The 20205-nt window shown below is 47.9% G+C and overlaps 19 non-coding genes across 19 annotated transcripts; all 19 read left to right on the top strand.

Moving 5' to 3' along the window:
• Nucleotides 1-206: 206 nt before the first annotated feature.
• On the top strand, nucleotides 207-279 carry trnam-cau (transfer RNA methionine (anticodon CAU)). Its single transcript has one exon. It is a non-coding gene; the product is annotated as a tRNA-Met (tRNA).
• A 1195-nt stretch (nucleotides 280-1474) lies between these two features.
• Nucleotides 1475-1546, top strand: trnac-gca (transfer RNA cysteine (anticodon GCA)). The gene has a single exon. It is a non-coding gene; the product is annotated as a tRNA-Cys (tRNA).
• An 856-nt stretch (nucleotides 1547-2402) lies between these two features.
• trnam-cau (transfer RNA methionine (anticodon CAU)) lies at nucleotides 2403-2475 on the top strand. The gene has a single exon. It is a non-coding gene; the product is annotated as a tRNA-Met (tRNA).
• A 1203-nt stretch (nucleotides 2476-3678) lies between these two features.
• Nucleotides 3679-3750, top strand: trnac-gca (transfer RNA cysteine (anticodon GCA)). Its single transcript has one exon. It is a non-coding gene; the product is annotated as a tRNA-Cys (tRNA).
• Nucleotides 3751-4606: 856 nt separating this feature from the next.
• trnam-cau (transfer RNA methionine (anticodon CAU)) lies at nucleotides 4607-4679 on the top strand. The gene has a single exon. It is a non-coding gene; the product is annotated as a tRNA-Met (tRNA).
• A 1195-nt stretch (nucleotides 4680-5874) lies between these two features.
• On the top strand, nucleotides 5875-5946 carry trnac-gca (transfer RNA cysteine (anticodon GCA)). The gene has a single exon. It is a non-coding gene; the product is annotated as a tRNA-Cys (tRNA).
• Nucleotides 5947-6802: 856 nt separating this feature from the next.
• Nucleotides 6803-6875, top strand: trnam-cau (transfer RNA methionine (anticodon CAU)). Its single transcript has one exon. It is a non-coding gene; the product is annotated as a tRNA-Met (tRNA).
• Nucleotides 6876-8074: 1199 nt separating this feature from the next.
• Nucleotides 8075-8146, top strand: trnac-gca (transfer RNA cysteine (anticodon GCA)). The gene has a single exon. It is a non-coding gene; the product is annotated as a tRNA-Cys (tRNA).
• An 856-nt stretch (nucleotides 8147-9002) lies between these two features.
• trnam-cau (transfer RNA methionine (anticodon CAU)) lies at nucleotides 9003-9075 on the top strand. Its single transcript has one exon. It is a non-coding gene; the product is annotated as a tRNA-Met (tRNA).
• A 1203-nt stretch (nucleotides 9076-10278) lies between these two features.
• On the top strand, nucleotides 10279-10350 carry trnac-gca (transfer RNA cysteine (anticodon GCA)). The gene has a single exon. It is a non-coding gene; the product is annotated as a tRNA-Cys (tRNA).
• An 856-nt stretch (nucleotides 10351-11206) lies between these two features.
• trnam-cau (transfer RNA methionine (anticodon CAU)) lies at nucleotides 11207-11279 on the top strand. The gene has a single exon. It is a non-coding gene; the product is annotated as a tRNA-Met (tRNA).
• Nucleotides 11280-12478: 1199 nt separating this feature from the next.
• Nucleotides 12479-12550, top strand: trnac-gca (transfer RNA cysteine (anticodon GCA)). The gene has a single exon. It is a non-coding gene; the product is annotated as a tRNA-Cys (tRNA).
• Nucleotides 12551-13406: 856 nt separating this feature from the next.
• Nucleotides 13407-13479, top strand: trnam-cau (transfer RNA methionine (anticodon CAU)). The gene has a single exon. It is a non-coding gene; the product is annotated as a tRNA-Met (tRNA).
• A 1199-nt stretch (nucleotides 13480-14678) lies between these two features.
• trnac-gca (transfer RNA cysteine (anticodon GCA)) lies at nucleotides 14679-14750 on the top strand. Its single transcript has one exon. It is a non-coding gene; the product is annotated as a tRNA-Cys (tRNA).
• An 856-nt stretch (nucleotides 14751-15606) lies between these two features.
• trnam-cau (transfer RNA methionine (anticodon CAU)) lies at nucleotides 15607-15679 on the top strand. The gene has a single exon. It is a non-coding gene; the product is annotated as a tRNA-Met (tRNA).
• Nucleotides 15680-16874: 1195 nt separating this feature from the next.
• Nucleotides 16875-16946, top strand: trnac-gca (transfer RNA cysteine (anticodon GCA)). Its single transcript has one exon. It is a non-coding gene; the product is annotated as a tRNA-Cys (tRNA).
• Nucleotides 16947-17802: 856 nt separating this feature from the next.
• Nucleotides 17803-17875, top strand: trnam-cau (transfer RNA methionine (anticodon CAU)). The gene has a single exon. It is a non-coding gene; the product is annotated as a tRNA-Met (tRNA).
• A 1199-nt stretch (nucleotides 17876-19074) lies between these two features.
• Nucleotides 19075-19146, top strand: trnac-gca (transfer RNA cysteine (anticodon GCA)). The gene has a single exon. It is a non-coding gene; the product is annotated as a tRNA-Cys (tRNA).
• Nucleotides 19147-20002: 856 nt separating this feature from the next.
• Nucleotides 20003-20075, top strand: trnam-cau (transfer RNA methionine (anticodon CAU)). Its single transcript has one exon. It is a non-coding gene; the product is annotated as a tRNA-Met (tRNA).
• The last annotated feature ends 130 nt before the right edge of the window (nucleotides 20076-20205 follow it).

Here is a 20205-nt window from a genome sequence, read left to right as displayed (position 1 = left end):
CGTTTCAACCTCGGGCTCGTGTTCTTGGCTGTTTACGTAATTGCAATAATGATGGTGACATTGCCTTGTGGCACGCTTGATGTGCAGGGGCACTCAATTCTATTTCAATTGAAAGTCAAGAAACATGGGTCGGACAGCACAACCTCTTGACCAAGTGCGCATTTTCTAGTCGACGGGGAGAATCACGGAACGGCACCTGGCTCTCGGCCTCGTTAGCGCAGTAGGGAGCGTGTCAGTCTCATAATCTGAAGGTCGTGAGTTCGATCCTCACACGAGGCAGCAGAGCTTTTGAGGAAGGAGCGACTATTGGACGAGGAGACTTGGCTTGGTGAAAATACATACAAAGGTCACGAAAACGTGAAGTTCATTTTTGCTTTAAAAGTCAAGAACAATGGGTAGACCTGCGCTATCTGTTCAGTGCAAGTAATCTGACACCAATTTATCTCTTGAGCCTAATGCCTATGTCGATTTAAAGTGCCTGGCAGATTGTGTCTCTCAATCAGAAGTGAACCGCTGAGTGGCAGGAAGTGTGTTTTCCGCCCTGTCTCAGACAGAAAGATAGATTCACTTTATTGATCCCAAGCTGGGAGATTGTTTTGTTACAGCAGCACTTTACCAGACATGCAAAAAGAAAAACACATACTGTGCAACATGTAATAGAATTTAAAAAATACAAAGAACAAGCCGACTTTTCGACGTACACATACAACATGTAACAATAAAAAAGTATCTATTTTTTATCGGATATATGCTTTGTACAGGTGAATGTGCATTAATCGTGCTAAGAACATGAATTGTAATGAATGCAAATAAGAAAACTGGGCAAAAGTGGCAGGACTGAATAGAAGAGAAACAAACCAACCAACAAGCTAATAAATAAATAAATAAATAAATAAATGCTGATTTCGTCCCCCAAATCCTTCAGAATTTTCAGCGTCGCTTTCAAGCTCAGAATGCCTCGTTTTTCCACGTGTCAAAGATTTACTGTTGGATTCTATTGTGACATCTTGCTGGACTTCGCCATTAGGAGACGGGGTGGTCGTGGCCACGAAGGGAAGCACATGGTGGGCAACAATCCGCTAATAGGCGGGGGCATTCCAGCGATGCTTGATTGGTGTTAATGGGCCCAAAATGTGCCAAGAAAACATTTACACCACACCAGCTTGTACTGTTGACGCAAAGCAGGTAGGCTCGGTCCAAGGATTCATGCCGTCCGTGTCAAATTCAGACCGCACCGTCCATGTGTCTCGGAATAAATCGATTTTGATCAGAGCAGGCTACGTTTCAGCAGTATTCCCCTGTCCACTTTGATGCAAATCGAGAGGTCAAGGGTTAAGTCCGTTTGCCCCCTGTCTGGCTCATGCCTGCGTTAAGTTCCCGTGAACTGCGGCGCGCCGATCGTTGGTTTGAAGAGCTTGGCAACGATCGCGCCCTGCGACAATACGCCAGACATCGGAAAAGGCTGAGCTGTCTTGGGGGTGTAGCTCAGTGGTAGAGCATTTGACTGCAGATCAAGAGGTCCCCGGTTCAAATCCGAGCACCCCCTGCCTCAGTCGGTTCAGAGTGGTTTTAAGTGCTTTCCACTCTCAACCGTTCATATGGTCAAGATGCTGGAGGGGCTTGTGCGTTCCTTCCCTGGCGCCGCAAAGTGTGGCTTTTGCTGCCAAAATGACGGCACGATCCACAAATCGTTGGCATGGTTTGGTCACGCGTTTTCAGTGTCGCTTTCCTGCTGTGAATGCCCTGTTTTTCCACGCGTCGAAGATTTCCTTTCGGATCTGGTGACTGGGAAGAACACTGAAGTCATTGTCCTGTTCATGAAACCAGCTGGAGATGACTTTCGCCTTGTGACATGGCGCGCTAGTTCGTGCCGGATTTCGCAATTAGGAGACGGGCTGGTCGTGGCCACGAAGGGGTGCACGTGGTCGGCAACAGTACGCTAATAGGCTGGGGCATTCCAGCGATGGATGCTTGATTGGTGTGAATGGGCCCAAAATGTGCCGAGATAACATTTACACCACACCGTTGCACCAGCTTGTGCTGTTGACGCAAAGCAGGTAGGGTCGTTCCAAGGATTCATGCCGTCCGTGCCAAATTCAGACCTCACGGTCCACGTGTCTCGGAATAAATCGATTTTGATCAGAGCGGGCTACGTTTCGGCAGTCTTCCCCTGTCCAGTTTTTGTGACGCTAAGCCCGTTTCAACCTCGGGCTCGTGTTCTTGGCTGTTTACGTAATTGCAATAATGATGGTGACATTGCCTTGTGGCACGCTTGATGTGCAGGGGCACTCAATTCTATTTCAATTGAAAGTCAAGAAACATGGGTCGGACAGCACAACCTCTTGACCAAGTGCGCATTTTCTAGTCGACGGGGAGAATCACGGAACGGCACCTGGCTCTCGGCCTCGTTAGCGCAGTAGGGAGCGTGTCAGTCTCATAATCTGAAGGTCGTGAGTTCGATCCTCACACGAGGCAGCAGAGCTTTTGAGGAAGGAGCGACTATTGGACGAGGAGACTTGGCTTGGTGAAAATACATACAAAGGTCACGAAAACGTGAAGTTCATTTTTGCTTTAAAAGTCAAGAACAATGGGTAGACCTGCGCTATCTGTTCAGTGCAAGTAATCTGACACCAATTTATCTCTTGAGCCTAATGCCTATGTCGATTTAAAGTGCCTGGCAGATTGTGTCGCTCAATCAGAAGTGAACCGCTGAGTGGCAGGAAGTGTGTTTTCCGCCCTGTCTCAGACAGAAAGATAGATTCACTTTATTGATCCCAAGCTGGGAGATTGTTTTGTTACAGCAGCACTTTACCAGACATGCAAAAAGAAAAACACATACTGTGCAACATGTAATAGAATTTAAAAAATCCAAAGAACAAGCCGACTTTTCGACGTACACATACAACATGTAACAATAAAAAAGTATCTATTTTTTATCGGATATATGCTTTGTACAGGTGAATGTGCATTAATCGTGCTAAGAACATGAATTGTAATGAATGCAAATAAGAAAACTGGGCAAAAGTGGCAGGACTGAATAGAAGAGAAACAAACCAACCAACAAGCTAATAAATAAATAAATAAATAAATAAATAAATAAATGCTGATTTCGTCCCCCAAATCCTTCAGAATTTTCAGCGTCGCTTTCAAGCTCAGAATGCCTCGTTTTTCCACGTGTCAAAGATTTACTGTTGGATTCTATTGTGACATCTTGCTGGACTTCGCCATTAGGAGACGGGGTGGTCGTGGCCACGAAGGGAAGCACGTGGTGGGCAACAATCCGCTAATAGGCGGGGGCATTCCAGCGATGCTTGATTGGTGTTAATGGGCCCAAAATGTGCCAAGAAAACATTTACACCACACCAGCTTGTACTGTTGACGCAAAGCAGGTAGGCTCGGTCCAAGGATTCATGCCGTCCGTGTCAAATTCAGACCGCACCGTCCATGTGTCTCGGAATAAATCGATTTTGATCAGAGCAGGCTACGTTTCAGCAGTATTCCCCTGTCCACTTTGATGCAAATCGAGAGGTCAAGGGTTAAGTCCGTTTGCCCCCTGTCTGGCTCATGCCTGCGTTAAGTTCCCGTGAACTGCGGCGCGCCGATCGTTGGTTTGAAGAGCTTGGCAACGATCGCGCCCTGCGACAATACGCCAGACATCGGAAAAGGCTGAGCTGTCTTGGGGGTGTAGCTCAGTGGTAGAGCATTTGACTGCAGATCAAGAGGTCCCCGGTTCAAATCCGAGCACCCCCTGCCTCAGTCGGTTCAGAGTGGTTTTAAGTGCTTTCCACTCTCAACCGTTCATATGGTCAAGATGCTGGAGGGGCTTGTGCGTTCCTTCCCTGGCGCCGCAAAGTGTGGCTTTTGCTGCCAAAATGACGGCACGATCCACAAATCGTTGGCATGGTTTGGTCACGCGTTTTCAGTGTCGCTTTCCTGCTGTGAATGCCCTGTTTTTCCACGCGTCGAAGATTTCCTTTCGGATCTGGTGACTGGGAAGAACACTGAAGTCATTGTCCTGTTCATGAAACCAGCTGGAGATGACTTTCGCCTTGTGACATGGCGCGCTAGTTCGTGCCGGATTTCGCAATTAGGAGACGGGCTGGTCGTGGCCACGAAGGGGTGCACGTGGTCGGCAACAGTACGCTAATAGGCTGGGGCATTCCAGCGATGGATGCTTGATTGGTGTGAATGGGCCCAAAATGTGCCGAGATAACATTTACACCACACCGTTGCACCAGCTTGTGCTGTTGACGCAAAGCAGGTAGGGTCGTTCCAAGGATTCATGCCGTCCGTGCCAAATTCAGACCTCACGGTCCACGTGTCTCGGAATAAATCGATTTTGATCAGAGCGGGCTACGTTTCGGCAGTCTTCCCCTGTCCAGTTTTTGTGACGCTAAGCCCGTTTCAACCTCGGGCTCGTGTTCTTGGCTGTTTACGTAATTGCAATAATGATGGTGACATTGCCTTGTGGCACGCTTGATGTGCAGGGGCACTCAATTCTATTTCAATTGAAAGTCAAGAAACATGGGTCGGACAGCACAACCTCTTGACCAAGTGCGCATTTTCTAGTCGACGGGGAGAATCACGGAACGGCACCTGGCTCTCGGCCTCGTTAGCGCAGTAGGGAGCGTGTCAGTCTCATAATCTGAAGGTCGTGAGTTCGATCCTCACACGAGGCAGCAGAGCTTTTGAGGAAGGAGCGACTATTGGACGAGGAGACTTGGCTTGGTGAAAATACATACAAAGGTCACGAAAACGTGAAGTTCATTTTTGCTTTAAAAGTCAAGAACAATGGGTAGACCTGCGCTATCTGTTCAGTGCAAGTAATCTGACACCAATTTATCTCTTGAGCCTAATGCCTATGTCGATTTAAAGTGCCTGGCAGATTGTGTCGCTCAATCAGAAGTGAACCGCTGAGTGGCAGGAAGTGTGTTTTCCGCCCTGTCTCAGACAGAAAGATAGATTCACTTTATTGATCCCAAGCTGGGAGATTGTTTTGTTACAGCAGCACTTTACCAGACATGCAAAAAGAAAAACACATACTGTGCAACATGTAATAGAATTTAAAAAATACAAAGAACAAGCCGACTTTTCGACGTACACATACAACATGTAACAATAAAAAAGTATCTATTTTTTATCGGATATATGCTTTGTACAGGTGAATGTGCATTAATCGTGCTAAGAACATGAATTGTAATGAATGCAAATAAGAAAACTGGGCAAAAGTGGCAGGACTGAATAGAAGAGAAACAAACCAACCAACAAGCTAATAAATAAATAAATAAATAAATAAATGCTGATTTCGTCCCCCAAATCCTTCAGAATTTTCAGCGTCGCTTTCAAGCTCAGAATGCCTCGTTTTTCCACGTGTCAAAGATTTACTGTTGGATTCTATTGTGACATCTTGCTGGACTTCGCCATTAGGAGACGGGGTGGTCGTGGCCACGAAGGGAAGCACGTGGTGGGCAACAATCCGCTAATAGGCGGGGGCATTCCAGCGATGCTTGATTGGTGTTAATGGGCCCAAAATGTGCCAAGAAAACATTTACACCACACCAGCTTGTACTGTTGACGCAAAGCAGGTAGGCTCGGTCCAAGGATTCATGCCGTCCGTGTCAAATTCAGACCGCACCGTCCATGTGTCTCGGAATAAATCGATTTTGATCAGAGCAGGCTACGTTTCAGCAGTATTCCCCTGTCCACTTTGATGCAAATCGAGAGGTCAAGGGTTAAGTCCGTTTGCCCCCTGTCTGGCTCATGCCTGCGTTAAGTTCCCGTGAACTGCGGCGCGCCGATCGTTGGTTTGAAGAGCTTGGCAACGATCGCGCCCTGCGACAATACGCCAGACATCGGAAAAGGCTGAGCTGTCTTGGGGGTGTAGCTCAGTGGTAGAGCATTTGACTGCAGATCAAGAGGTCCCCGGTTCAAATCCGAGCACCCCCTGCCTCAGTCGGTTCAGAGTGGTTTTAAGTGCTTTCCACTCTCAACCGTTCATATGGTCAAGATGCTGGAGGGGCTTGTGCGTTCCTTCCCTGGCGCCGCAAAGTGTGGCTTTTGCTGCCAAAATGACGGCACGATCCACAAATCGTTGGCATGGTTTGGTCACGCGTTTTCAGTGTCGCTTTCCTGCTGTGAATGCCCTGTTTTTCCACGCGTCGAAGATTTCCTTTCGGATCTGGTGACTGGGAAGAACACTGAAGTCATTGTCCTGTTCATGAAACCAGCTGGAGATGACTTTCGCCTTGTGACATGGCGCGCTAGTTCGTGCCGGATTTCGCAATTAGGAGACGGGCTGGTCGTGGCCACGAAGGGGTGCACGTGGTCGGCAACAGTACGCTAATAGGCTGGGGCATTCCAGCGATGGATGCTTGATTGGTGTGAATGGGCCCAAAATGTGCCGAGATAACATTTACACCACACCGTTGCACCAGCTTGTGCTGTTGACGCAAAGCAGGTAGGGTCGTTCCAAGGATTCATGCCGTCCGTGCCAAATTCAGACCTCACGGTCCACGTGTCTCGGAATAAATCGATTTTGATCAGAGCGGGCTACGTTTCGGCAGTCTTCCCCTGTCCAGTTTTTGTGACGCTAAGCCCGTTTCAACCTCGGGCTCGTGTTCTTGGCTGTTTACGTAATTGCAATAATGATGGTGACATTGCCTTGTGGCACGCTTGATGTGCAGGGGCACTCAATTCTATTTCAATTGAAAGTCAAGAAACATGGGTCGGACAGCACAACCTCTTGACCAAGTGCGCATTTTCTAGTCGACGGGGAGAATCACGGAACGGCACCTGGCTCTCGGCCTCGTTAGCGCAGTAGGGAGCGTGTCAGTCTCATAATCTGAAGGTCGTGAGTTCGATCCTCACACGAGGCAGCAGAGCTTTTGAGGAAGGAGCGACTATTGGACGAGGAGACTTGGCTTGGTGAAAATACATACAAAGGTCACGAAAACGTGAAGTTCATTTTTGCTTTAAAAGTCAAGAACAATGGGTAGACCTGCGCTATCTGTTCAGTGCAAGTAATCTGACACCAATTTATCTCTTGAGCCTAATGCCTATGTCGATTTAAAGTGCCTGGCAGATTGTGTCGCTCAATCAGAAGTGAACCGCTGAGTGGCAGGAAGTGTGTTTTCCGCCCTGTCTCAGACAGAAAGATAGATTCACTTTATTGATCCCAAGCTGGGAGATTGTTTTGTTACAGCAGCACTTTACCAGACATGCAAAAAGAAAAACACATACTGTGCAACATGTAATAGAATTTAAAAAATACAAAGAACAAGCCGACTTTTCGACGTACACATACAACATGTAACAATAAAAAAGTATCTATTTTTTATCGGATATATGCTTTGTACAGGTGAATGTGCATTAATCGTGCTAAGAACATGAATTGTAATGAATGCAAATAAGAAAACTGGGCAAAAGTGGCAGGACTGAATAGAAGAGAAACAAACCAACCAACAAGCTAATAAATAAATAAATAAATAAATAAATAAATGCTGATTTCGTCCCCCAAATCCTTCAGAATTTTCAGCGTCGCTTTCAAGCTCAGAATGCCTCGTTTTTCCACGTGTCAAAGATTTACTGTTGGATTCTATTGTGACATCTTGCTGGACTTCGCCATTAGGAGACGGGGTGGTCGTGGCCACGAAGGGAAGCACGTGGTGGGCAACAATCCGCTAATAGGCGGGGGCATTCCAGCGATGCTTGATTGGTGTTAATGGGCCCAAAATGTGCCAAGAAAACATTTACACCACACCAGCTTGTACTGTTGACGCAAAGCAGGTAGGCTCGGTCCAAGGATTCATGCCGTCCGTGTCAAATTCAGACCGCACCGTCCATGTGTCTCGGAATAAATCGATTTTGATCAGAGCAGGCTACGTTTCAGCAGTATTCCCCTGTCCACTTTGATGCAAATCGAGAGGTCAAGGGTTAAGTCCGTTTGCCCCCTGTCTGGCTCATGCCTGCGTTAAGTTCCCGTGAACTGCGGCGCGCCGATCGTTGGTTTGAAGAGCTTGGCAACGATCGCGCCCTGCGACAATACGCCAGACATCGGAAAAGGCTGAGCTGTCTTGGGGGTGTAGCTCAGTGGTAGAGCATTTGACTGCAGATCAAGAGGTCCCCGGTTCAAATCCGAGCACCCCCTGCCTCAGTCGGTTCAGAGTGGTTTTAAGTGCTTTCCACTCTCAACCGTTCATATGGTCAAGATGCTGGAGGGGCTTGTGCGTTCCTTCCCTGGCGCCGCAAAGTGTGGCTTTTGCTGCCAAAATGACGGCACGATCCACAAATCGTTGGCATGGTTTGGTCACGCGTTTTCAGTGTCGCTTTCCTGCTGTGAATGCCCTGTTTTTCCACGCGTCGAAGATTTCCTTTCGGATCTGGTGACTGGGAAGAACACTGAAGTCATTGTCCTGTTCATGAAACCAGCTGGAGATGACTTTCGCCTTGTGACATGGCGCGCTAGTTCGTGCCGGATTTCGCAATTAGGAGACGGGCTGGTCGTGGCCACGAAGGGGTGCACGTGGTCGGCAACAGTACGCTAATAGGCTGGGGCATTCCAGCGATGGATGCTTGATTGGTGTGAATGGGCCCAAAATGTGCCGAGATAACATTTACACCACACCGTTGCACCAGCTTGTGCTGTTGACGCAAAGCAGGTAGGGTCGTTCCAAGGATTCATGCCGTCCGTGCCAAATTCAGACCTCACGGTCCACGTGTCTCGGAATAAATCGATTTTGATCAGAGCGGGCTACGTTTCGGCAGTCTTCCCCTGTCCAGTTTTTGTGACGCTAAGCCCGTTTCAACCTCGGGCTCGTGTTCTTGGCTGTTTACGTAATTGCAATAATGATGGTGACATTGCCTTGTGACACGCTTGATGTGCAGGGGCACTCAATTCTATTTCAATTGAAAGTCAAGAAACATGGGTCGGACAGCACAACCTCTTGACCAAGTGCGCATTTTCTAGTCGACGGGGAGAATCACGGAACGGCACCTGGCTCTTGGCCTCGTTAGCGCAGTAGGGAGCGTGTCAGTCTCATAATCTGAAGGTCGTGAGTTCGATCCTCACACGAGGCAGCAGAGCTTTTGAGGAAGGAGCGACTATTGGACGAGGAGACTTGGCTTGGTGAAAATACATACAAAGGTCACGAAAACGTGAAGTTCGTTTTTGCTTTAAAAGTCAAGAACAATGGGTAGACCTGCGCTATCTGTTCAGTGCAAGTAATCTGACACCAATTTATCTCTTGAGCCTAATGCCTATGTCGATTTAAAGTGCCTGGCAGATTGTGTCGCTCAATCAGAAGTGAACCGCTGAGTGGCAGGAAGTGTGTTTTCCGCCCTGTCTCAGACAGAAAGATAGATTCACTTTATTGATCCCAAGCTGGGAGATTGTTTTGTTACAGCAGCACTTTACCAGACATGCAAAAAGAAAAACACATACTGTGCAACATGTAATAGAATTTAAAAAATCCAAAGAACAAGCCGACTTTTCGACGTACACATACAACATGTAACAATAAAAAAGTATCTATTTTTTATCGGATATATGCTTTGTACAGGTGAATGTGCATTAATCGTGCTAAGAACATGAATTGTAATGAATGCAAATAAGAAAACTGGGCAAATGTGGCAGGACTGAATAGAAGAGAAACAAACCAACCAACAAGCTAATAAATAAATAAATAAATAAATAAATAAATAAATGCTGATTTCGTCCCCCAAATCCTTCAGAATTTTCAGCGTCGCTTTCAAGCTCAGAATGCCTCGTTTTTCCACGTGTCAAAGATTTACTGTTGGATTCTATTGTGACATCTTGCTGGACTTCGCCATTAGGAGACGGGGTGGTCGTGGCCACGAAGGGAAGCACGTGGTGGGCAACAATCCGCTAATAGGCGGGGGCATTCCAGCGATGCTTGATTGGTGTTAATGGGCCCAAAATGTGCCAAGAAAACATTTACACCACACCAGCTTGTACTGTTGACGCAAAGCAGGTAGGCTCGGTCCAAGGATTCATGCCGTCCGTGTCAAATTCAGACCGCACCGTCCATGTGTCTCGGAATAAATCGATTTTGATCAGAGCAGGCTACGTTTCAGCAGTATTCCCCTGTCCACTTTGATGCAAATCGAGAGGTCAAGGGTTAAGTCCGTTTGCCCCCTGTCTGGCTCATGCCTGCGTTAAGTTCCCGTGAACTGCGGCGCGCCGATCGTTGGTTTGAAGAGCTTGGCAACGATCGCGCCCTGCGACAATACGCCAGACATCGGAAAAGGCTGAGCTGTCTTGGGGGTGTAGCTCAGTGGTAGAGCATTTGACTGCAGATCAAGAGGTCCCCGGTTCAAATCCGAGCACCCCCTGCCTCAGTCGGTTCAGAGTGGTTTTAAGTGCTTTCCACTCTCAACCGTTCATATGGTCAAGATGCTGGAGGGGCTTGTGCGTTCCTTCCCTGGCGCCGCAAAGTGTGGCTTTTGCTGCCAAAATGACGGCACGATCCACAAATCGTTGGCATGGTTTGGTCACGCGTTTTCAGTGTCGCTTTCCTGCTGTGAATGCCCTGTTTTTCCACGCGTCGAAGATTTCCTTTCGGATCTGGTGACTGGGAAGAACACTGAAGTCATTGTCCTGTTCATGAAACCAGCTGGAGATGACTTTTGCCTTGTGACATGGCGCGCTAGTTCGTGCCGGATTTCGCAATTAGGAGACGGGCTGGTCGTGGCCACGAAGGGGTGCACGTGGTCGGCAACAGTACGCTAATAGGCTGGGGCATTCCAGCGATGGATGCTTGATTGGTGTGAATGGGCCCAAAATGTGCCGAGATAACATTTACACCACACCGTTGCACCAGCTTGTGCTGTTGACGCAAAGCAGGTAGGGTCGTTCCAAGGATTCATGCCGTCCGTGCCAAATTCAGACCTCACGGTCCACGTGTCTCGGAATAAATCGATTTTGATCAGAGCGGGCTACGTTTCGGCAGTCTTCCCCTGTCCAGTTTTTGTGACGCTAAGCCCGTTTCAACCTCGGGCTCGTGTTCTTGGCTGTTTACGTAATTGCAATAATGATGGTGACATTGCCTTGTGGCACGCTTGATGTGCAGGGGCACTCAATTCTATTTCAATTGAAAGTCAAGAAACATGGGTCGGACAGCACAACCTCTTGACCAAGTGCGCATTTTCTAGTCGACGGGGAGAATCACGGAACGGCACCTGGCTCTCGGCCTCGTTAGCGCAGTAGGGAGCGTGTCAGTCTCATAATCTGAAGGTCGTGAGTTCGATCCTCACACGAGGCAGCAGAGCTTTTGAGGAAGGAGCGACTATTGGACGAGGAGACTTGGCTTGGTGAAAATACATACAAAGGTCACGAAAATGTGAAGTTCGTTTTTGCTTTAAAAGTCAAGAACAATGGGTAGACCTGCGCTATCTGTTCAGTGCAAGTAATCTGACACCAATTTATCTCTTGAGCCTAATGCCTATGTCGATTTAAAGTGCCTGGCAGATTGTGTCGCTCAATCAGAAGTGAACCGCTGAGTGGCAGGAAGTGTGTTTTCCGCCCTGTCTCAGACAGAAAGATAGATTCACTTTATTGATCCCAAGCTGGGAGATTGTTTTGTTACAGCAGCACTTTACCAGACATGCAAAAAGAAAAACACATACTGTGCAACATGTAATAGAATTTAAAAAATACAAAGAACAAGCCGACTTTTCGACGTACACATACAACATGTAACAATAAAAAAGTATCTATTTTTTATCGGATATATGCTTTGTACAGGTGAATGTGCATTAATCGTGCTAAGAACATGAATTGTAATGAATGCAAATAAGAAAACTGGGCAAAAGTGGCAGGACTGAATAGAAGAGAAACAAACCAACCAACAAGCTAATAAATAAATAAATAAATAAATAAATAAATGCTGATTTCGTCCCCCAAATCCTTCAGAATTTTCAGCGTCGCTTTCAAGCTCAGAATGCCTCGTTTTTCCACGTGTCAAAGATTTACTGTTGGATTCTATTGTGACATCTTGCTGGACTTCGCCATTAGGAGACGGGGTGGTCGTGGCCACGAAGGGAAGCACGTGGTGGGCAACAATCCGCTAATAGGCGGGGGCATTCCAGCGATGCTTGATTGGTGTTAATGGGCCCAAAATGTGCCAAGAAAACATTTACACCACACCAGCTTGTACTGTTGACGCAAAGCAGGTAGGCTCGGTCCAAGGATTCATGCCGTCCGTGTCAAATTCAGACCGCACCGTCCATGTGTCTCGGAATAAATCGATTTTGATCAGAGCAGGCTACGTTTCAGCAGTATTCCCCTGTCCACTTTGATGCAAATCGAGAGGTCAAGGGTTAAGTCCGTTTGCCCCCTGTCTGGCTCATGCCTGCGTTAAGTTCCCGTGAACTGCGGCGCGCCGATCGTTGGTTTGAAGAGCTTGGCAACGATCGCGCCCTGCGACAATACGCCAGACATCGGAAAAGGCTGAGCTGTCTTGGGGGTGTAGCTCAGTGGTAGAGCATTTGACTGCAGATCAAGAGGTCCCCGGTTCAAATCCGAGCACCCCCTGCCTCAGTCGGTTCAGAGTGGTTTTAAGTGCTTTCCACTCTCAACCGTTCATATGGTCAAGATGCTGGAGGGGCTTGTGCGTTCCTTCCCTGGCGCCGCAAAGTGTGGCTTTTGCTGCCAAAATGACGGCACGATCCACAAATCGTTGGCATGGTTTGGTCACGCGTTTTCAGTGTCGCTTTCCTGCTGTGAATGCCCTGTTTTTCCACGCGTCGAAGATTTCCTTTCGGATCTGGTGACTGGGAAGAACACTGAAGTCATTGTCCTGTTCATGAAACCAGCTGGAGATGACTTTCGCCTTGTGACATGGCGCGCTAGTTCGTGCCGGATTTCGCAATTAGGAGACGGGCTGGTCGTGGCCACGAAGGGGTGCACGTGGTCGGCAACAGTACGCTAATAGGCTGGGGCATTCCAGCGATGGATGCTTGATTGGTGTGAATGGGCCCAAAATGTGCCGAGATAACATTTACACCACACCGTTGCACCAGCTTGTGCTGTTGACGCAAAGCAGGTAGGGTCGTTCCAAGGATTCATGCCGTCCGTGCCAAATTCAGACCTCACGGTCCACGTGTCTCGGAATAAATCGATTTTGATCAGAGCGGGCTACGTTTCGGCAGTCTTCCCCTGTCCAGTTTTTGTGACGCTAAGCCCGTTTCAACCTCGGGCTCGTGTTCTTGGCTGTTTACGTAATTGCAATAATGATGGTGACATTGCCTTGTGGCACGCTTGATGTGCAGGGGCACTCAATTCTATTTCAATTGAAAGTCAAGAAACATGGGTCGGACAGCACAACCTCTTGACCAAGTGCGCATTTTCTAGTCGACGGGGAGAATCACGGAACGGCACCTGGCTCTCGGCCTCGTTAGCGCAGTAGGGAGCGTGTCAGTCTCATAATCTGAAGGTCGTGAGTTCGATCCTCACACGAGGCAGCAGAGCTTTTGAGGAAGGAGCGACTATTGGACGAGGAGACTTGGCTTGGTGAAAATACATACAAAGGTCACGAAAACGTGAAGTTCGTTTTTGCTTTAAAAGTCAAGAACAATGGGTAGACCTGCGCTATCTGTTCAGTGCAAGTAATCTGACACCAATTTATCTCTTGAGCCTAATGCCTATGTCGATTTAAAGTGCCTGGCAGATTGTGTCGCTCAATCAGAAGTGAACCGCTGAGTGGCAGGAAGTGTGTTTTCCGCCCTGTCTCAGACAGAAAGATAGATTCACTTTATTGATCCCAAGCTGGGAGATTGTTTTGTTACAGCAGCACTTTACCAGACATGCAAAAAGAAAAACACATACTGTGCAACATGTAATAGAATTTAAAAAATCCAAAGAACAAGCCGACTTTTCGACGTACACATACAACATGTAACAATAAAAAAGTATCTATTTTTTATCGGATATATGCTTTGTACAGGTGAATGTGCATTAATCGTGCTAAGAACATGAATTGTAATGAATGCAAATAAGAAAACTGGGCAAAAGTGGCAGGACTGAATAGAAGAGAAACAAACCAACCAACAAGCTAATAAATAAATAAATAAATAAATAAATAAATGCTGATTTCGTCCCCCAAATCCTTCAGAATTTTCAGCGTCGCTTTCAAGCTCAGAATGCCTCGTTTTTCCACGTGTCAAAGATTTACTGTTGGATTCTATTGTGACATCTTGCTGGACTTCGCCATTAGGAGACGGGGTGGTCGTGGCCACGAAGGGAAGCACGTGGTGGGCAACAATCCGCTAATAGGCGGGGGCATTCCAGCGATGCTTGATTGGTGTTAATGGGCCCAAAATGTGCCAAGAAAACATTTACACCACACCAGCTTGTACTGTTGACGCAAAGCAGGTAGGCTCGGTCCAAGGATTCATGCCGTCCGTGTCAAATTCAGACCGCACCGTCCATGTGTCTCGGAATAAATCGATTTTGATCAGAGCAGGCTACGTTTCAGCAGTATTCCCCTGTCCACTTTGATGCAAATCGAGAGGTCAAGGGTTAAGTCCGTTTGCCCCCTGTCTGGCTCATGCCTGCGTTAAGTTCCCGTGAACTGCGGCGCGCCGATCGTTGGTTTGAAGAGCTTGGCAACGATCGCGCCCTGCGACAATACGCCAGACATCGGAAAAGGCTGAGCTGTCTTGGGGGTGTAGCTCAGTGGTAGAGCATTTGACTGCAGATCAAGAGGTCCCCGGTTCAAATCCGAGCACCCCCTGCCTCAGTCGGTTCAGAGTGGTTTTAAGTGCTTTCCACTCTCAACCGTTCATATGGTCAAGATGCTGGAGGGGCTTGTGCGTTCCTTCCCTGGCGCCGCAAAGTGTGGCTTTTGCTGCCAAAATGACGGCACGATCCACAAATCGTTGGCATGGTTTGGTCACGCGTTTTCAGTGTCGCTTTCCTGCTGTGAATGCCCTGTTTTTCCACGCGTCGAAGATTTCCTTTCGGATCTGGTGACTGGGAAGAACACTGAAGTCATTGTCCTGTTCATGAAACCAGCTGGAGATGACTTTCGCCTTGTGACATGGCGCGCTAGTTCGTGCCGGATTTCGCAATTAGGAGACGGGCTGGTCGTGGCCACGAAGGGGTGCACGTGGTCGGCAACAGTACGCTAATAGGCTGGGGCATTCCAGCGATGGATGCTTGATTGGTGTGAATGGGCCCAAAATGTGCCGAGATAACATTTACACCACACCGTTGCACCAGCTTGTGCTGTTGACGCAAAGCAGGTAGGGTCGTTCCAAGGATTCATGCCGTCCGTGCCAAATTCAGACCTCACGGTCCACGTGTCTCGGAATAAATCGATTTTGATCAGAGCGGGCTACGTTTCGGCAGTCTTCCCCTGTCCAGTTTTTGTGACGCTAAGCCCGTTTCAACCTCGGGCTCGTGTTCTTGGCTGTTTACGTAATTGCAATAATGATGGTGACATTGCCTTGTGGCACGCTTGATGTGCAGGGGCACTCAATTCTATTTCAATTGAAAGTCAAGAAACATGGGTCGGACAGCACAACCTCTTGACCAAGTGCGCATTTTCTAGTCGACGGGGAGAATCACGGAACGGCACCTGGCTCTCGGCCTCGTTAGCGCAGTAGGGAGCGTGTCAGTCTCATAATCTGAAGGTCGTGAGTTCGATCCTCACACGAGGCAGCAGAGCTTTTGAGGAAGGAGCGACTATTGGACGAGGAGACTTGGCTTGGTGAAAATACATACAAAGGTCACGAAAACGTGAAGTTCGTTTTTGCTTTAAAAGTCAAGAACAATGGGTAGACCTGCGCTATCTGTTCAGTGCAAGTAATCTGACACCAATTTATCTCTTGAGCCTAATGCCTATGTCGATTTAAAGTGCCTGGCAGATTGTGTCGCTCAATCAGAAGTGAACCGCTGAGTGGCAGGAAGTGTGTTTTCCGCCCTGTCTCAGACAGAAAGATAGATTCACTTTATTGATCCCAAGCTGGGAGATTGTTTTGTTACAGCAGCACTTTACCAGACATGCAAAAAGAAAAACACATACTGTGCAACATGTAATAGAATTTAAAAAATACAAAGAACAAGCCGACTTTTCGACGTACACATACAACATGTAACAATAAAAAAGTATCTATTTTTTATCGGATATATGCTTTGTACAGGTGAATGTGCATTAATCGTGCTAAGAACATGAATTGTAATGAATGCAAATAAGAAAACTGGGCAAAAGTGGCAGGACTGAATAGAAGAGAAACAAACCAACCAACAAGCTAATAAATAAATAAATAAATAAATAAATGCTGATTTCGTCCCCCAAATCCTTCAGAATTTTCAGCGTCGCTTTCAAGCTCAGAATGCCTCGTTTTTCCACGTGTCAAAGATTTACTGTTGGATTCTATTGTGACATCTTGCTGGACTTCGCCATTAGGAGACGGGGTGGTCGTGGCCACGAAGGGAAGCACGTGGTGGGCAACAATCCGCTAATAGGCGGGGGCATTCCAGCGATGCTTGATTGGTGTTAATGGGCCCAAAATGTGCCAAGAAAACATTTACACCACACCAGCTTGTACTGTTGACGCAAAGCAGGTAGGCTCGGTCCAAGGATTCATGCCGTCCGTGTCAAATTCAGACCGCACCGTCCATGTGTCTCGGAATAAATCGATTTTGATCAGAGCAGGCTACGTTTCAGCAGTATTCCCCTGTCCACTTTGATGCAAATCGAGAGGTCAAGGGTTAAGTCCGTTTGCCCCCTGTCTGGCTCATGCCTGCGTTAAGTTCCCGTGAACTGCGGCGCGCCGATCGTTGGTTTGAAGAGCTTGGCAACGATCGCGCCCTGCGACAATACGCCAGACATCGGAAAAGGCTGAGCTGTCTTGGGGGTGTAGCTCAGTGGTAGAGCATTTGACTGCAGATCAAGAGGTCCCCGGTTCAAATCCGAGCACCCCCTGCCTCAGTCGGTTCAGAGTGGTTTTAAGTGCTTTCCACTCTCAACCGTTCATATGGTCAAGATGCTGGAGGGGCTTGTGCGTTCCTTCCCTGGCGCCGCAAAGTGTGGCTTTTGCTGCCAAAATGACGGCACGATCCACAAATCGTTGGCATGTTTTGGTCACGCGTTTTCAGTGTCGCTTTCCTGCTGTGAATGCCCTGTTTTTCCACGCGTCGAAGATTTCCTTTCGGATCTGGTGACTGGGAAGAACACTGAAGTCATTGTCCTGTTCATGAAACCAGCTGGAGATGACTTTCGCCTTGTGACATGGCGCGCTAGTTCGTGCCGGATTTCGCAATTAGGAGACGGGCTGGTCGTGGCCACGAAGGGGTGCACGTGGTCGGCAACAGTACGCTAATAGGCTGGGGCATTCCAGCGATGGATGCTTGATTGGTGTGAATGGGCCCAAAATGTGCCGAGATAACATTTACACCACACCGTTGCACCAGCTTGTGCTGTTGACGCAAAGCAGGTAGGGTCGTTCCAAGGATTCATGCCGTCCGTGCCAAATTCAGACCTCACGGTCCACGTGTCTCGGAATAAATCGATTTTGATCAGAGCGGGCTACGTTTCGGCAGTCTTCCCCTGTCCAGTTTTTGTGACGCTAAGCCCGTTTCAACCTCGGGCTCGTGTTCTTGGCTGTTTACGTAATTGCAATAATGATGGTGACATTGCCTTGTGGCACGCTTGATGTGCAGGGGCACTCAATTCTATTTCAATTGAAAGTCAAGAAACATGGGTCGGACAGCACAACCTCTTGACCAAGTGCGCATTTTCTAGTCGACGGGGAGAATCACGGAACGGCACCTGGCTCTCGGCCTCGTTAGCGCAGTAGGGAGCGTGTCAGTCTCATAATCTGAAGGTCGTGAGTTCGATCCTCACACGAGGCAGCAGAGCTTTTGAGGAAGGAGCGACTATTGGACGAGGAGACTTGGCTTGGTGAAAATACATACAAAGGTCACGAAAACGTGAAGTTCATTTTTGCTTTAAAAGTCAAGAACAATGGGTACACCTGCGCTATCTGTTCAGTGCAAGTAATCTGACACCAATTTATCTCTTGAGCCTAATGCCTATGTCGATTTAAAGTGCCTGGCAGATTGTGTCGCTCAATCAGAAGTGAACCGCTGAGTGGCAGGAAGTTTGTTTTCCGCCCTGTCTCAGACAGAAAGATAGATTCACTTTATTGATCCCAAGCTGGGAGATTGTTTTGTTACAGCAGCACTTTATCAGACATGCAAAAAGAAAAACACATACTGTGCAACATGTAATAGAATTTAAAAAATCCAAAGAACAAGCCGACTTTTCGACGTACACATACAACATGTAACAATAAAAAAGTATCTATTTTTTATCGGATATATGCTTTGTACAGGTGAATGTGCATTAATCGTGCTAAGAACATGAATTGTAATGAATGCAAATAAGAAAACTGGGCAAAAGTGGCAGGACTGAATAGAAGAGAAACAAACCAACCAACAAGCTAATAAATAAATAAATAAATAAATAAATAAATGCTGATTTCGTCCCCCAAATCCTTCAGAATTTTCAGCATCGCTTTCAAGCTCAGAATGCCTCGTTTTTCCACGTGTCAAAGATTTACTGTTGGATTCTATTGTGACATCTTGCTGGACTTCGCCATTAGGAGACGGGGTGGTCGTGGCCACGAAGGGAAGCACGTGGTGGGCACCAATCCGCTAATAGGCGGGGGCATTCCAGCGATGCTTGATTGGTGTTAATGGGCCCAAAATGTGCCGAGAAAACATTTACACCACACCAGCTTGTACTGTTGACGCAAAGCAGGTAGGCTCGGTCCAAGGATTCATGCCGTCCGTGTCAAATTCAGACCGCACCGTCCATGTGTCTCGGAATAAATCGATTTTGATCAGAGCAGGCTACGTTTCAGCAGTATTCCCCTGTCCACTTTGATGCAAATCGAGAGGTCAAGGGTTAAGTCCGTTTGCCCCCTGTCTGGCTCATGCCTGCGTTAAGTTCCCGTGAACTGCGGCGCGCCGATCGTTGGTTTGAAGAGCTTGGCAACGATCGCGCCCTGCGACAATACGCCAGACATCGGAAAAGGCTGAGCTGTCTTGGGGGTGTAGCTCAGTGGTAGAGCATTTGACTGCAGATCAAGAGGTCCCCGGTTCAAATCCGAGCACCCCCTGCCTCAGTCGGTTCAGAGTGGTTTTAAGTGCTTTCCACTCTCAACCGTTCTTATGGTCAAGATGCTGGAGGGGCTTGTGCGTTCCTTCCCTGGCGCCGCAAAGTGTGGCTTTTGCTGCCAAAATGACGGCACGATCCACAAATCGTTGGCATGGTTTGGTCACGCGTTTTCAGTGTCGCTTTCCTGCTGTGAATGCCCTGTTTTTCCACGCGTCGAAGATTTCCTTTCGGATCTGGTGACTGGGAAGAACACTGAAGTCATTGTCCTGTTCATGAAACCAGCTGGAGATGACTTTCGCCTTGTGACATGGCGCGTTAGTTCGTGCCGGATTTCGCAATTAGGAGACGGGCTGGTCGTGGCCACGAAGGGGTGCACGTGGTCGGCAACAGTACGCTAATAGGCTGGGGCATTCCAGCGATGGATGCTTGATTGGTGTGAATGGGCCCAAAATGTGCCGAGATAACATTTACACCACACCGTTGCACCAGCTTGTGCTGTTGACGCAAAGCAGGTAGGGTCTTTCCAAGGATTCATGCCGTCCGTGCCAAATTCAGACCTCACGGTCCACGTGTCTCGGAATAAATCGATTTTGATCAGAGCGGGCTACGTTTCGGCAGTCTTCCCCTGTCCAGTTTTTGTGACGCTAAGCCCGTTTCAACCTCGGGCTCGTGTTCTTGGCTGTTTACGTAATTGCAATAATGATGGTGACATTGCCTTGTGACACGCTTGATGTGCAGGGGCACTCAATTCTATTTCAATTGAAAGTCAAGAAACATGGGTCGGACAGCACAACCTCTTGACCAAGTGCGCATTTTCTAGTCGACGGGGAGAATCACGGAACGGCACCTGACTCTCGGCCTCGTTAGCGCAGTAGGGAGCGTGTCAGTCTCATAATCTGAAGGTCGTGAGTTCGATCCTCACACGAGGCAGCAGAGCTTTTGAGGAAGGAGCGACTATTGGACGAGGAGACTTGGCTTGGTGAAAATACATACAAAGGTCACGAAAACGTGAAGTTCATTTTTGCTTTAAAAGTCAAGAACAATGGGTAGACCTGCGCTA

The sequence above is a fragment of the Neoarius graeffei genome, chromosome 4 (assembly GCF_027579695.1).
Source record: "Neoarius graeffei isolate fNeoGra1 chromosome 4, fNeoGra1.pri, whole genome shotgun sequence".
Taxonomy (NCBI): Eukaryota; Metazoa; Chordata; class Actinopteri; order Siluriformes; family Ariidae; genus Neoarius; species Neoarius graeffei.
Note: the sequence above shows the minus strand (reverse complement) of the source record. Positions and strands in the feature narration are given on the sequence as shown.